This window comes from Eumetopias jubatus, unplaced genomic scaffold, assembly GCF_037043125.1.
Source record: "Eumetopias jubatus isolate StellerSeaLion01/CBP00866 unplaced genomic scaffold, mEumJub1_p1.0 scaffold_4, whole genome shotgun sequence".
NCBI lineage: Eukaryota > Metazoa > Chordata > Mammalia > Carnivora > Otariidae > Eumetopias > Eumetopias jubatus.
Genome location: NW_028274810.1, coordinates 61,269,316 through 61,283,248, shown reverse-complemented (window position 1 = coordinate 61,283,248; position 13,933 = coordinate 61,269,316). Strand labels below are relative to the sequence as shown.

Here is a 13,933-nt window from a genome sequence, read left to right as displayed (position 1 = left end):
AGGAGCGGGGCCCTGAGTTCTCGGCTCCCCTGGGGCGGGGATTAGGAAGCCGCCATTTTCACTCTCGTTCTCCAAAGTTGTACAGAAAGCTTGCAGGCAACAAAAGCTCCCGAGAGCAAACCCGAGCAGATTACTTAGCCTGGGCCAGGAAAGGGTGGGGCAATTCCGCCTCCGGCAAAGACATGTGGGAACCACGGCAACAGGCCCCTCTCCCAGAAGATCAACAAGAACAGCCAGCAAGCCAAGACCAAGTTTACCGATCAATGAGAACAGCAGAACGCCAGCGCTAGGGGAATACTGCACATAGAATTCATGGCTTTTTTTACCATGATTCTTTAGTCTTTCAAAGTTCATTTTTTTAACTGTCTTTTTTTTTGAATTTTTCTTTTTCCCTTTTTCAACCAACATCTTAGCAATCCCTTTTTTAAAAAAACATTTTTATTTTTCATTTTTAGAGTCATATTCTATTCCTTCATAGTTGTTACCCTTATTTTTGGCATATATATATAAGTTGTTCTCTCTTTAAAATTCTGAGATACACTTTCTTCTAACAGATCAAAATATACCCTAAATCTCTAGTGTATGGCTTTGTTCTAGTTTCCTGCCTGATCACATTCTTTCCCCCCGTTTTCTTTTTTTTTAATCCTCCTCTTTCTCTTTTCAAACAACTTACCAATTCCTTTTATAACATTTTTTATAATTTTCATCTTTACAGTCATAGTCCATCCCTTTATCGTATCAACCCTTATTTTTGTACATATATAAGTTTTTCTTTAAAATTTTGGGAGACACTTTCTTCTAACAGACCAAAAGACACCGAAAATCTAGTGTGTGGCACTGATCTATGCACCAGCCTGATCATATTTGATCATATTCTGTTTTTTTTTGTTTTGTTCTGTTTCTGTTTGTTTTTATCTTTTTATCTTTTCCTTTTTCTTTTCTCTTTCTTTCCCTTTCTTTTCCCCTAGTTTCAGGTCTTTTCTGATTTGTTTAGAGTATATTTTCTGGGGACATTGTTACCCTGTTAGCATTTTGTTCTCTCATTTATCTATTTTCCTCTGGACAAAATGACAAAACGAAAAAAATCACCTCAACAAAAAGAACAAGAGGTAGTACCAACTGCCAGGGACCTACTCAATATGGACATTAGTACGATGTCAGACCTAGAGTTCAGAATCATGACTTTAAAGATACTAGCTAGGCTTGAGAAAAGCATGGAAGTTATTAGAGAAACCCTTTCTGGAGAAATAAAAGAACTAAAATCTAACCAAGTCAAAATCAAAAAGGCTATTAATGAGGTGCAATCAAAAATGGGGGCACTAACTGCTAGGATAAATGAGGCAGAAGAGAGAATCAGTGATATAGAAGACCAAGTGATGGAAAAGAAAGAAGCTGAGAAAAAGAGAGAGAAACAACTACAGGATCACGAGGGCAGAATTCGAGAGATAAGCGATACCATAAGACGAAATAACATTAGAATAATTGGGATCCCAGAAGAAGAAGAAAGAGAGAGAGGGGCAGAAGGTATATTGGAGCAAATTATAGCAGAGAGAACTTCCCTAATGTGGGGAAGGAAACAGGCATCAAAATCCAGGAGGCACAGAGAACCCCTCTCAAAATCAATAAAAATAGGTCAACACCCTGACATCTAATAGTAAAACTTACGAGTCTGAGAGACAAAGAGAAAATCCTGAAAGCAGCTCGGGAGAAGAGATATGTAACCTACAATGGTAGAAACATTAGATTGGCAACAGACCTATCCACGGAGACCTGGCAGGCCAGAAAGGACTGGAATGATATATTCAGAGCACTAAACGAGAAAAATATACAGCCAAGAATACTATATCCACCTAGGCTGTCACTGAAAATAGAAGGAGAGATAAAAAGCTTCCAGGACAAACAAAAACTAAAGGAATTTGCAAACACGAAACCAGCCCTCCAAGAAATATTGAAAGGAGTCCTCTAAGCAAAGAGAGAGCCTAAAAGCAACACAGACCAGAAAGGAACACAGACAATATAGAGTAACAGTCACCTTACAGGCAATACAATGGCACTAAATTCATATCTTTCAATAGTTACCCTGAATGTAAATGGGCTAAATGCCCCAATCAAAAGACACAGGCTATCAAATTGTATTAAAAAACAAGACCCATCGATGTGCTGTCTGCAAGAGACTCATTTTAGAACCAAACACATGCCCAAATTGAAAGTGAGGGGATGGAAAACCATTTACCATGTTAATGGACACCAAAAGAAAGCTGGAGTGGCAATCCTTCTATCAGACAAATTAGATTTTAAAACAAAGACTGTAATAAGAGAGGAAGAAGGACACTATATCCTACTTAAAGGGTCTATCCAATAAGAAGATCGAACAATTGTAAATATCTATGCCCCTAACATGGGAGCAGCCAATTATATAAGGCAATTAATAACAAAAGCAAAGAAACACATTGACAACAATACAATAATAGTGGGGGACTTTAACACCCCCCTGACTGAAATGGACAGATCATCTAAGCAAAAGATCAACAAGGAAATAAAGACTTTAAATGACACACTGGACCAAATGGACTTCACAGACATACTCAGAACATTCCATCCCAAAGCAACGGAATACACATTCTTCTCTGGTGCCCATGGATCATTCTCCAGAAGAGATCACATCCTAGGTCACAAATCAGGTCTCAACCGGTACCAAAAGACTGGAATCATTCCCTGCATATTTTCAGACCACAATGCTTTGAAACTAGAACTCAATCACAAGAGGAAAGTCGGAAAGAACTCAAATACATGGAGGCTAAAGAGCATCCTACTAAAGAATGAATGGGTCAACCAGGAAATTAAAGAATTAAAAAAATTCATGGAAACCAATGAAAATGAAAACACAACTGTTCAAAATCTTTGGGATACAGCAAAGGCAGTCCTGAGAGGAAAGTATATAGCAATACAAGGCTTTCCCAAGAAACAAGAATGGTCTCAAGTACACAACCTAACCCTACACCTAAAGGAGCTAGAGAAAAAACAGCAAATAAAGCCTAAACCCAGCAGGAGAAGAGAAATAATAAAGATCAGAGCAGAAATCAATGAAATAGAAACCAAAAGAACAGAACAGATCAACGAAACTAGGAGCTGGTTCTTTGAAAGAATCAACAAGATTGATAACCCCCTGTCCAGACTTATCAAAATGAAAAGAGAAAGGACTCAAATCAACAAAATCATGAATGAAAGAGGAGAGATCACAACCAACACCAAAGAAATACAAACAATTATAAGAACATATTATGAGCAACTCTATGCCAGCAAATTAGATAACCTGGAAGAGATGGATGCATTCCTAGAGATGTATCAACTACCAAAACTGAATCAGGAAAAGAAAGAAAACCTGAACAGACCATAACCACTAAGGAAATTGAAGCAGTCATCAAAAATCTCCCAACAAACAAAAGCCCAGGGTCAGATGGCTTCCCATGGGAATTCTACCAAACATTACAAGAAGAATTAATACCTATTCTCCTGAAACTGTTCCAAAAAATAGAAATGGAAGGAAAACTTCCAAACTTGTTTTATGAGGCCACCATTAACTTGATCACCAAACCCAGAGAAAGACCCCATCAAAAAGGAGAATTACAGACCAATTATCTTTGGATGAACATGGATGCAAAAATTCTCACCAAAATACTAGCCAATAGGATCCAACACTACATTAAAAGGATTATTCACCAGGACCAAGTGGGATTTATCCCTGGGCTGCAAGGTTGGTTCAACATCTGCAAATCAATCAACGTGATACAATACATTAACAAAAGAAAGAACAAGCATCATATGATCCTCTCAATAGATGCAGAAAAAGCATTTGACAAAGTACAGCATCCTTTCTTGATCAAAACTCGTCAGAGTATAGGGCTAGAGGGTACATACCTCAATAACATAAAAGCCATCTATGAAAAACCTACAGTGAATATCATTCTCAATGGGGAAAAACTGCGAGCTTTCCCCCTAAGGTCAGGAATGCAGCAGGGATGTCCACTCTCACAACTGTTATTCAACATAGTATTAGAAGTCCTAGCCACAGCAATCAGACAACAAAAAGAAATCAAAGTCATCCAAATCGGCAAGTAAGACGTCAAACTCTCACTTTTTGCAGATGATTTGATACTTTACGTGGAAAACCCAAAAGACTCCACCCCAAAACTGCAAGAACTCATACAAGTATTCAGTAAAGTGGCAGGATATAAAATCAATGCACAGAAATCACTGGCATTCCTATACACCAACAATAAGACTGAAGAAAGACAAATTAAGGAGTTGATCCCATTTACAATTGCACCCAAAATCATAAGATACCTAAGAATAAATCTAACCAAAGAGGCAAAGAATCTGCACTCAGAAAACGATAAAATACTCATGAAAGAAATTGAGGAAGACACAAAGAAATGGAAAAATGTTCCATGCTCATGGATTGGAAGAACAAATATTGTGAAGATGTCAATGCTACCTAAAGCAATCTACACATTCAATGCAATCCCCATCAAAATACCATCCACTTTTTTCAAAGAAATGGAACAAATAATCCTAAAATTTGTATGGAAGCAGAAAAGACCCCGAATAGCCAGAGGAATGTTGAAAAAGAAAAGCAAAGCTGGTGGCATCACAATTCCGGACTTCTAGCTCTATTACAAAGCGGTCATCATCAAGACAGTATGGTGCTGGCACAAAAACAGACACATAGATCAATGGAACAGAATAGAGAGCCCAGAAATGGACCCTCAACTCTAGGGTCAACTCATCTCTGACAAAGCAGGAAAGAATGTCCAATGGAAAAAAGACAGTCTCTTCAACAAATGGTGTTGGGAAAATTGGACAGCCACATGCAGAAGAATGAAACTGGACCATTTCCTTACACCACACACAAAAACAGACTCAAAATGGTTGAAAGACCTCAATGTGAGACAGGAGTCCATCAAAATCCTAAAGGAGAACACAGGCAGCAACCTCTTCGACCTCAGCCGCAGCAATTTCTTCCTAGAAACATCGCCAAAGGCAAGGGAAGCAAGGGCAAAAATGAACTATTGGGATTCCATCAAGATAAAAAGCTTTTGAACAGGAAAAGAAGCAGTCCACAAAACCAAAAGACAACCGACAGGATGGGAGAAGATATTTGCAAATGACACATCAGATAAAGGGCTAGTATCCAAAATCTATAAAGAACTTATCAGACTGAACACCCAAAGAACAAATAATCCAATCAAGAAATGGGCAGACGACATGAACAGACATTTTTCCAAAGAAGACATCCAAATAGCCAGCAGATCCATGAAAAAGTGCTCAACATCGCTCGGCATCAGGGAAATCCAAATCAAAACCTCAATGAGATACCACCTCACACCAGTCAGAATGGCTAAAATTAATAAGTCAGGGAACGACAGATGTTGGCGGGGATGTGGAGAAAGGGGAACCCTCCTACACTGTTGGTGGGAATGCAAGCTGTTGCAACCACTCTGGAAAACAGTATGGAGGTTCCTCAAAAAGTTGAAAATAGAGCTACCATAATGATCCAGCAATTGCACTACTGGGTATTTACCGCAAAGTTACAAATGTAGGGATCCCAAGGGGTACGTGCACCCCGATGTTTATAGCAGCAATGTCCACAATAGCCAAACTGTGGAAAGAGCCAAGATGTCCATCGATAGATGAATGGATAAAGAAGATGTGGTATATATACACAATGGAATATTATGCAGCCATCAAAAGGAATGAGATCTTGCCATTTGTAATGACGTGTATGGAACTGGAGGGCGTTATGCTGAGTGAAATAAGTCAATCAGAGAAAGACATGTATCATATGACCTCACTGATATGAGGAATTCTTAATCTCAGGAAACAAACTGAGGTTTGTTGGAGTGGGGGTGGGGTGCGAGGGTTGGGGTGGCTGGGTGGTAGATACTGGGGAGGGTATGTGCTATGGTGAGCGCTGTGAATTGTGCAAGAATGTTGAATCACAGATCTGTACCTCTGAAACAAATAATGCAATATATGTTAAGAAAAAAAGGAAGAAGAAGATAGCAGGAGGGAAGAATGAAGGGGGGGAAACTGGAGGGGGAGACGAATCATGAGAGACGATGGACTCTGAAAAACAAAACTGAGGGTTCTAGAGGGGAGGGGGTGGGGGGATGGGTCCGCCTGGTGATGGGTATTAAGGAGGGCATGTTCTGCGTGCAGCACTGGGTGTTATGCACAAACAATGAATCATGGAACACTACATCTAAATCTAATGATGTAATGTATGTTGATTAACATAACAATAAAAAATGGAAAGAATCAAAAAAAAAAAAAAAAAAAACCTCTACCTCCTGGGTGAAGACCTCCGTGAACTCCCTCAGGCAAAGTGTGCTTCCTCCCCACTATGCTCCCACAGCATCTTCTAGATAGCCTCTTATGGCCTGGATTACATCGACTGCAATTATTGGTATAAGTCTACCTTCCTGAGACCATTAAGATTCTCAAGCAGCCAGCCTTACTCATCTTTCTATCGCTAGTGAGTAGGACACTTTCTGGCAGGTAGGAGGTCCTTAGTAAATATTTGCCAAATGGATGAATGAGTCAATCAATAAATGAATAGAAGTTGTCAGGGAACTCAAAAAAGGACTCTTCACACCTGAGCTGTGGGATTACAAGTCCTGAAGGTCTGTCACTGCAGGCATGGGGGCCAAAAGCCAGAGTCAGGCATGTTCATCAGCACTCACCACAAGTGCTCTGGAGGGATTCCTGCATCAGTGGGAAGGCTAAACCAGCAGCTTTTCAGGTTCTCCTTAACTCTGAGATTCTAGGAATTTTGGATTCTATCTCAGGACGGTTTTGTTAAGTACTGTGAAAATAAAGCCTGCCTGAGAAACATGAGACAGGGCCAACTTCTTTTTCCTTCGTGGGGATGTGCAGATTCAGATTCCTTTCCCTTAGCTCAGGAAGACCTCCTCTCGTGTGACATCTATGTTAACTGCATTCCGATAATTATCATTGCTCTACAATGTGGTGCTTAATGAGGAAGTGAAACTGACAAATGTTCAGACTAGATTTAATTCAATTATGAAACATCTTGATCCAGATTTCAAACTACAGGAAAAACCAACTGCTGAATTGTGAATGAAAATTTATTTGCCATGAAAGATGGGGATGGGCTGGGCGGCAGGGTGGTTAGGAAAAATTGTCCAGAGAATTTCGGCAATTCTTCACATTAATGGATTAACTCTTCCTACATTTGCAGCAGGGAAACTGAATTAAATCTAGGGCGAGGAAGGGGTGCCTGGGTGGCTCAGTGGGTTAAGCATCTGCCTTCAGCTCGGGTCATGATCCCAGCATCCTGGGATTGAGCCCCGCATGGGGCTCCCTGCTCAGCAGAGAGCCTGCTTTTCCCTCTTCCTCTGCTGCTCCCCTGCTTCTGCTCTCTCGCTTGCTTGCTCTATCAAATGAATAAATAAAACATTAAAAAAAATCTAGGACAAGGAAAATCAACCGAATACTGATTGTTGGGGGACAGCGGTCTTGTACAGAAACCTAGGCGTTTGGAGGGTGGGAGGCAGGGAAGGCCAAAGGGAGGGCCTTTGGAGGGTCTTTCAGAGGGAGGCAGCTTTCACTGAGATTTGTTCTTTGGGACTCCCAATTATCTTTTCAACATCAGAATGAACAAAACAGTGCACAGGCAGAATGAGGGGTCAGGAACGAGTCTGATATGGGCGAGCCTCATGGAACTCGGGCTAAAGGGGGAGAGAGGTGTTCACAGCCACCCCCCGGGGGCCGGCCTCAGCAGCAATGAGTAATGGGAATCAGAAACCGGCCTGAGTACTAATTCTGTCTAGAGGAGATGGGGGCTTGGCATTTTCTTTAATCCTAAAGGCAGTAGGTTTTAGTAGAAATTGTGTGGGTGCCTGAGTCAGAACCACCTAAGGTTCAACTTTTAGCTCTGCCACTTACCGGCTTTGTGACTGTAGGTGAGTAATGTGACCGCTGGAAGCTTCCGTGTATGTAACCGACACCTACCTCCCAGATGTGATCACTAAATGAGACAGGTCAAAACCACAGTCTAGGCTATCCTGTGGCTCACAGCATATGCTCAATAAAGATGACCTGCTTTTTCCCCAGCTAAGTTCCCTTAGCCTCTCAGTGCGCATGGCTAGTGGCCTGGTGCTACGTCACAAAGAAAGAAAATGAAGGGAGGCCTGGACTTGAGATCCGATCACTGGGGTTCCTACCAGTTTCTCCCAGCATGGCTCCTTTCCAAGACACAGCAGAGAGATGTAGAGCCCTGATGTCAAGCTCTCCAGAAGGAAACTAAGGAGGAAGAGATTTTCTAATGCTTGCTCAGTGCGGTGCCTTGATTACGATGCTTAGTAAACTTGTTTCCAGCCAGAGCAGTGATGTCACAGGGCGAGGCCACAACTTATTGCTGTGCAATGAAAGCCAGGGAGAAGAGGATGGAGACCGGAGTGGGGCCTCTGGGGTGCCTGGCTTGGCAGCTGAGAAAGCGGCAGCAAGAGGAAATACTAGATGTAATAAACATGGGGGCAAGTGAACACGAAGACAGATGCGTGACTCTGAGGTCCACTCCTGCACTCACCTTCACAGCACAGGAACCCTACAGAAACATTCACCTGCTGCTGGAATACTCCTAGGACCAGGGACCTCACTACTCTCTGAGAGCTGTCCTGTCCTCTGAAACTCAGCTCAGGTGGTTTCAAATTTCTTTCTGATACTGAACCCAGATTTGCCCTCTCTTGTCATAAAACTTGAGCCTTTCTTGTAATCCTGGGTTAGCCTATAAAGTAACTGGAGGCAACTAATACACACCATCCCTCAATTTTTACACCCCTGGGGCCATGAAAGCAACACTTCATCCTCACAGAAAATGCTCTCACATTGCTTCCTGAGTCTCACACGAGCCCTGAGATGTTGGTAGAGGATGGTGATCATTTCTACTTTGCAGAACAGAAAAATGAGTCTCAGAAACTCGAAGTGATTGGCAAAGATCACACCCAAAGTGAGGAAAGAATCTCAGGGGGAGTCTGATCATTCCTTTCAATTTCTGAATGCACGTTTCATCCGAAACACATGAATGTTGATGCCAGCTTATTAATTTGACAACTCACATGTCCCTCCCATTTACCACTATGCCAAACTTTCAAGTCTTTCTTTTGAAGGCCAAAGAAAGTTCTGCTAGAATCCATTGACTGGTTATTACTGATAATTAGAAAGTCTTTTATGTTAGTACAACAACATAAAAGGGTTTTAAACTGGACAATTATAGGGTGAAGAATTCTTTCTCAGCCATAAGCATATTACACGAGGTGGGAAGGAAGGGAGGGGAGGGGAGAAGACAAGGGCTGGGTGTTTCTCATGTGACAATAACATGAGGCATGCAAAGGTTTCGGTCCGTGTCATTGAAACAGTTGACCATGAAGGTTAAGTCTCAGCCAAGTTCAGTGTTGTGGGGCATAACAGCGTTGAAAGAGGCACTTCTGCAACCTGTGAATGCACCATTCCATTCTTGAGGTCCCCCTGCAGAACCGGAATCATGTTCAAAGGCTAACAGAGTGCAAAAAGCACTAAATAATGGATGCGGTAATGGGCTGCTTAGCAGACATCTTCCTCCCCACTTAGGAATGTGCTTTCCTGACAGCCCCAACGAGGCCAGGATGTCTGTCTAAAGAACATGAACAGCATTATCAGCTGGCTGAAAGGAAGGCTACCTGCATGTCCCCTGTTTCTTTGAGAAGAAAAATGATGATAAATTCATCAGTTCTGAGCGCTGCTAAGTAGAGGCAGTGAAAACTCAGGAGCCCAAAGGACCTCAATGATATGCCCAGAAGGTACTTTGCCTGCCCACGTCTTGTTCAGCCTTCAAGGCTCTGCCCAAGGGATACCGCCTTCCTCTCTGTCTCGCTAGCCAACTAACATTCCCTATCAGCCAGCATCTGTGCTACTGGAATTCAAAGACCTCAGCATAAAAATAAAGCCTGCATGCAAATCTTCCAGCTGCCTTGACTAGGAAGCGAAGAAATGTGTATTTTCGGGAATGAGTGGGATTAATCCTTCCCTTGGTTCCGAGTCCTAGAAAGGGTGGAGGGGAGGGTAGCATGACCCTAAGAACAAATCTGCTAGAAGAAGGGAACATTATAGGTCCGGATTAAAACAACCCAATGAAAGCATCCTAATATGTTATTTATAAAAGGGAACAAGAAAGGTACAAGTACAGTTTAGCACGCCAAGGTTATTGGGCCTGGTGGGGTGAGCTAGCGCACGGGTGCATGAAGGTGGGGGAGACTGAAGGCCTGGTGGGGTGAGCTAGCGCACGGGTGCATGAAGGTGGGGGAGACTGAAGGCCTGGTGGGGTGAGCTAGCGCACGGGTGCATGAAGGTGGGGGAGAGTGAAGGCCTGGTGGGGTGAGCTAGCACACGGGTGCGTGAAGGTGGGGGAGACTGAAGGCCTGGTGGGGTGAGCTAGCGCACGGGTGCGTGAAGGTGGGGGAGACTGAAGGCCTGGTGGGGTGAGCTAGAGCACGGGTGCATGAAGGTGGGGGAGACTGAAGGCCTGGTGGGGTGAGCTAGCACACGGGTGTGTGAAGGTGGGGGAGACTGAAGGCCTGGTGGGGTGAGCTAGAGCACGGGTGCATGAAGGTGGGGGAGAGTGAAGGCCTGGTGGGGTGAGCTAGCGCACGGGTGCGTGAAGGTGGGGGAGACTGAAGGCCTGGTGGGGTGAGCTAGAGCACGGGTGCATGAAGGTGGGGGAGAGTGAAGGCCTGGTGGGGTGAGCTAGCTCATGGGTGCGTGAAGGTGGGGGAGAGTGAAGGCCTGGTGGGGTGAGCTAGCGCATGGGTGCGTGAAGGTGGGGGAGAGTGAAGAGAGGGAATCGGCTTTCTCTCTGGACCTGCAGCCCAGCTCAAGACAAAACTGTGCTCCCATAAGCTGAAGCACTGAGGTGGGTAAGACCCATAAGAAATGCAGCGGATTCTAACTTCTGTGCCAAACTCTAGAATCCAATACACCAAAAGTGACACCTCAGTGAGAATATCTCTGGTGACAATGAGCCAGGGACTGAGCTCTACGACAGAGGTTTTGGGGCTGCAATCAAGGATCCTATTGGCTTCAAGGCCCACAAAAATTTACATGGGCACATGTGTAGGTTTTTTTGTTTTGTTTTGTTTTTTCATGGGGAAAGAGTATACCATCAAAAGCTCAAAGAGATCCCAAGTTCCCAGAGGAGTTACTCTAGAGAGTAATGATTAAAAGTGATTCCTGTCCTCAAGGAGCTCACAGAAAAGTAGGAGAAACAAATAGAATAGAACAGCTCACGCTGTTGAATCCCTACTCTGCACCAAGCTCTGTGCTGATTCACATCCTTCAGCTCATTTAGTCCTTAACACAAACACTCTAAGGCAGGTATTGTCCGTCATTAACCCCAAAGCCAAGGCCTTTAAGAAAATCAAAGTCATCAAAAGGAATGAAATCTTGCCATTTGCAATGACATGGATGGCACTGGAGGGTATTATGCTGAGCGAAATAAGTCAATCAAAGAAAGACACGTATCATATGACCTCACTGATATGAGGAATTCTTAATCTCAGGAAACAAACAGGGTTGCTGGAGTGGTGGGGGGGTGTGGGAGGGATGGGGTGGCTGGGTGATAGGCATTGGGGAAGGTATGTGCTATGGTGAGCGCTGTGAATTGTGCAAGACTGTTGAATCAGAGACCTGTACCTCTGAAATAATAATACACTATATGTTAAAAAAAAAAAAGAAGAAGATAGCAGGAGGGGGAAGAATGAAGGGGAGTAAGTTGGAGGGGGAGACGAACCACGAGAGAAGATGGACTCTGAATAACAAACTGAGGGTTCTAGAGGGGAGGGGGTGGGGGGATGGGTTAGCCTGGTGATGGGTATTAAGAAGGGCACGTTCTGCGTGGAGCACTGGGTGTTATGCACAAACAATGAATCATGGGACACTACATCAAAAACTGATGATGTAATGTATGGTGATTAACATAACATAATAAAATTAAAAAAAAAAAGAAAATCAAAGTCAAGGGCTCACGTGGATTCATTAAGAAAAAGTAACAATGCATTGTTATCACTGCAAAGAGGGGCACAGTGGTCTCCGGGGGCAGGGTGGGGGAGGATTACTTTGGGGTAAAGAAGGCTTCCCAGAGGAGGTGTGCAATTACCTAGCATACCTGCAATCCCCTGCTCGGTGAGAACTGTTGGCTGGTGTGTTGCTTGTAATGGCAACACACAGAAATGTCCTCATGTAATCTAATCCCTATGCTCTGTTAGGGGTTTTACATAAATGTCTCCTTTAGTCCTCCAAACAAAGCTACAAGGAGGCATTATTTTCTCGTTAAGATGATGACACTGAGGTTTAGAGATGAAAAAAGATACTCAAGGACCCTCAGTAGGTGGCCAGGAGGAGAGCATACCCAGGTCTGATGCTGAAAGATCAGGCCATTTCTTCTGGGGCTGATTTGTGGTTTTCCCCAGTGACTGCCCCATGCCAAGTCACTTACTGGGCTCTGGGCAGAGCTGGACCCAAGGATGAAGAAACCCAGGGGTATCTAGTGCAACAGACCACAGCGCAGTCTCCCTTCTGGTGGGAAACCTGTGGAAGGCCCCAGGCGGCTTGGAAGCTGCTTAGGATGCACTAATTTGGTTGTCTTTGGTTTACTTGTCTTTCTAGCTAAGGAGGTGGTGAAGGAGCAAACAGCAGGATCACAGCAGGGATTTTCAGAGCACGGAGGAGTCCTAGGGAACATGCACTCATCAGAGAGGCAGGTCTATAGGGGCAAGCCTGGAGGACAGGAAGGTCCCCGAACAGTGAGGGATGTGGGATATTTAAAGTACCTCTGGGAGGGCTAGGCAAGTGGGGTCAAGCTTCCAATGCATATGCTATCTTCTCCTCAAAACCATTTAGTGAAGTTGGGTTCAGCTCCTCTTTCTGGTGGATGAGAAGAGTGAGGCACAGAGAAACAAGGGAACTTAGGGGAAGTCCCACAGGTTGTTAAGAGCAGGAGTTGAGATTCCAAACGCAAGCATCTGCCTCTCTCTCCCTTAGAGCTGGTGCTTTTGACTTGCGACCTCTCTTTGGCTTTTAAAAAGTTGAAACTGTTCATGGAAAAGCCAGCCTCAGCCCAGATGCTTCTAGGACTCTGGAAACAGAGGGCTGGGAGCTCCTGCAGGCCAGGAGTTCAGGCAGCCCAGATAGTTCCCAAGCAAAACTTTAGCACATTTACTTAATGCCTATTTCAGAGTCAGAAAAACAGGGCATTCCCTTTAAAAGAAAGTACCAGGGATTTTCATCAATTCTTTCTACAGGGCAGAGTCATTTGCATGTTTATGAAACCCTCCTAGTATGGCTGTATCATGCCTGGCTTCCACATGCCAGGCCCTGGGCTTGCTTCTGGTAGTTCAGGAACCTGAGGAAGCTCCTAGAAGTAATGGGCAAAGAGAAGAGTTTCAACACTGTGTGCTAAGTGCCGTGAAAATAGAGGAATGATAAGGAGTGGAGCACAGAGGGAGGGGTGAGACCAGAAAGTCTCCCTGAGCCCCCAGAGCCTGAAGCTAAGCTGGGACGTCAGGGGAGGACAAGGCTCCTTCAGGAGGCTGCAGAGTTCAGTAGAGCCAGACCAGGGGGAGGTAGACCAGAGTACGGGCTGAGGCTGGCATCTGGTGTTGTGTCTGTCAGGCTAAGGAGCTTGGATTTCTTTCTTTCTTTCTTTTTTTTTTTTTTTTGAGCTATTAAGCATGGAGACGGTATGGCCAGACTGGTTAATAAATTCACAAAAACCAAGGTGGCAAATGGAGCAGCATGCTTCCTCACGTATCTAAACCTGTTGGGGCAAGTGAGGCAATTTAGGCACAAACTGAATTGTAGGGAGCTGTGCGATGGGAGC

At 44.0% G+C, this 13,933-nt stretch overlaps 1 protein-coding gene across 3 annotated transcripts in view; it reads right to left on the bottom strand.

The window, feature by feature from the left end:
- DAB1 (DAB adaptor protein 1) overlaps positions 1 to 13,933 on the bottom strand; it is a 275,026-nt gene that overhangs the window by 36,777 nt on the left and 224,316 nt on the right. The gene's annotated exons all lie outside the window — the stretch shown is intronic.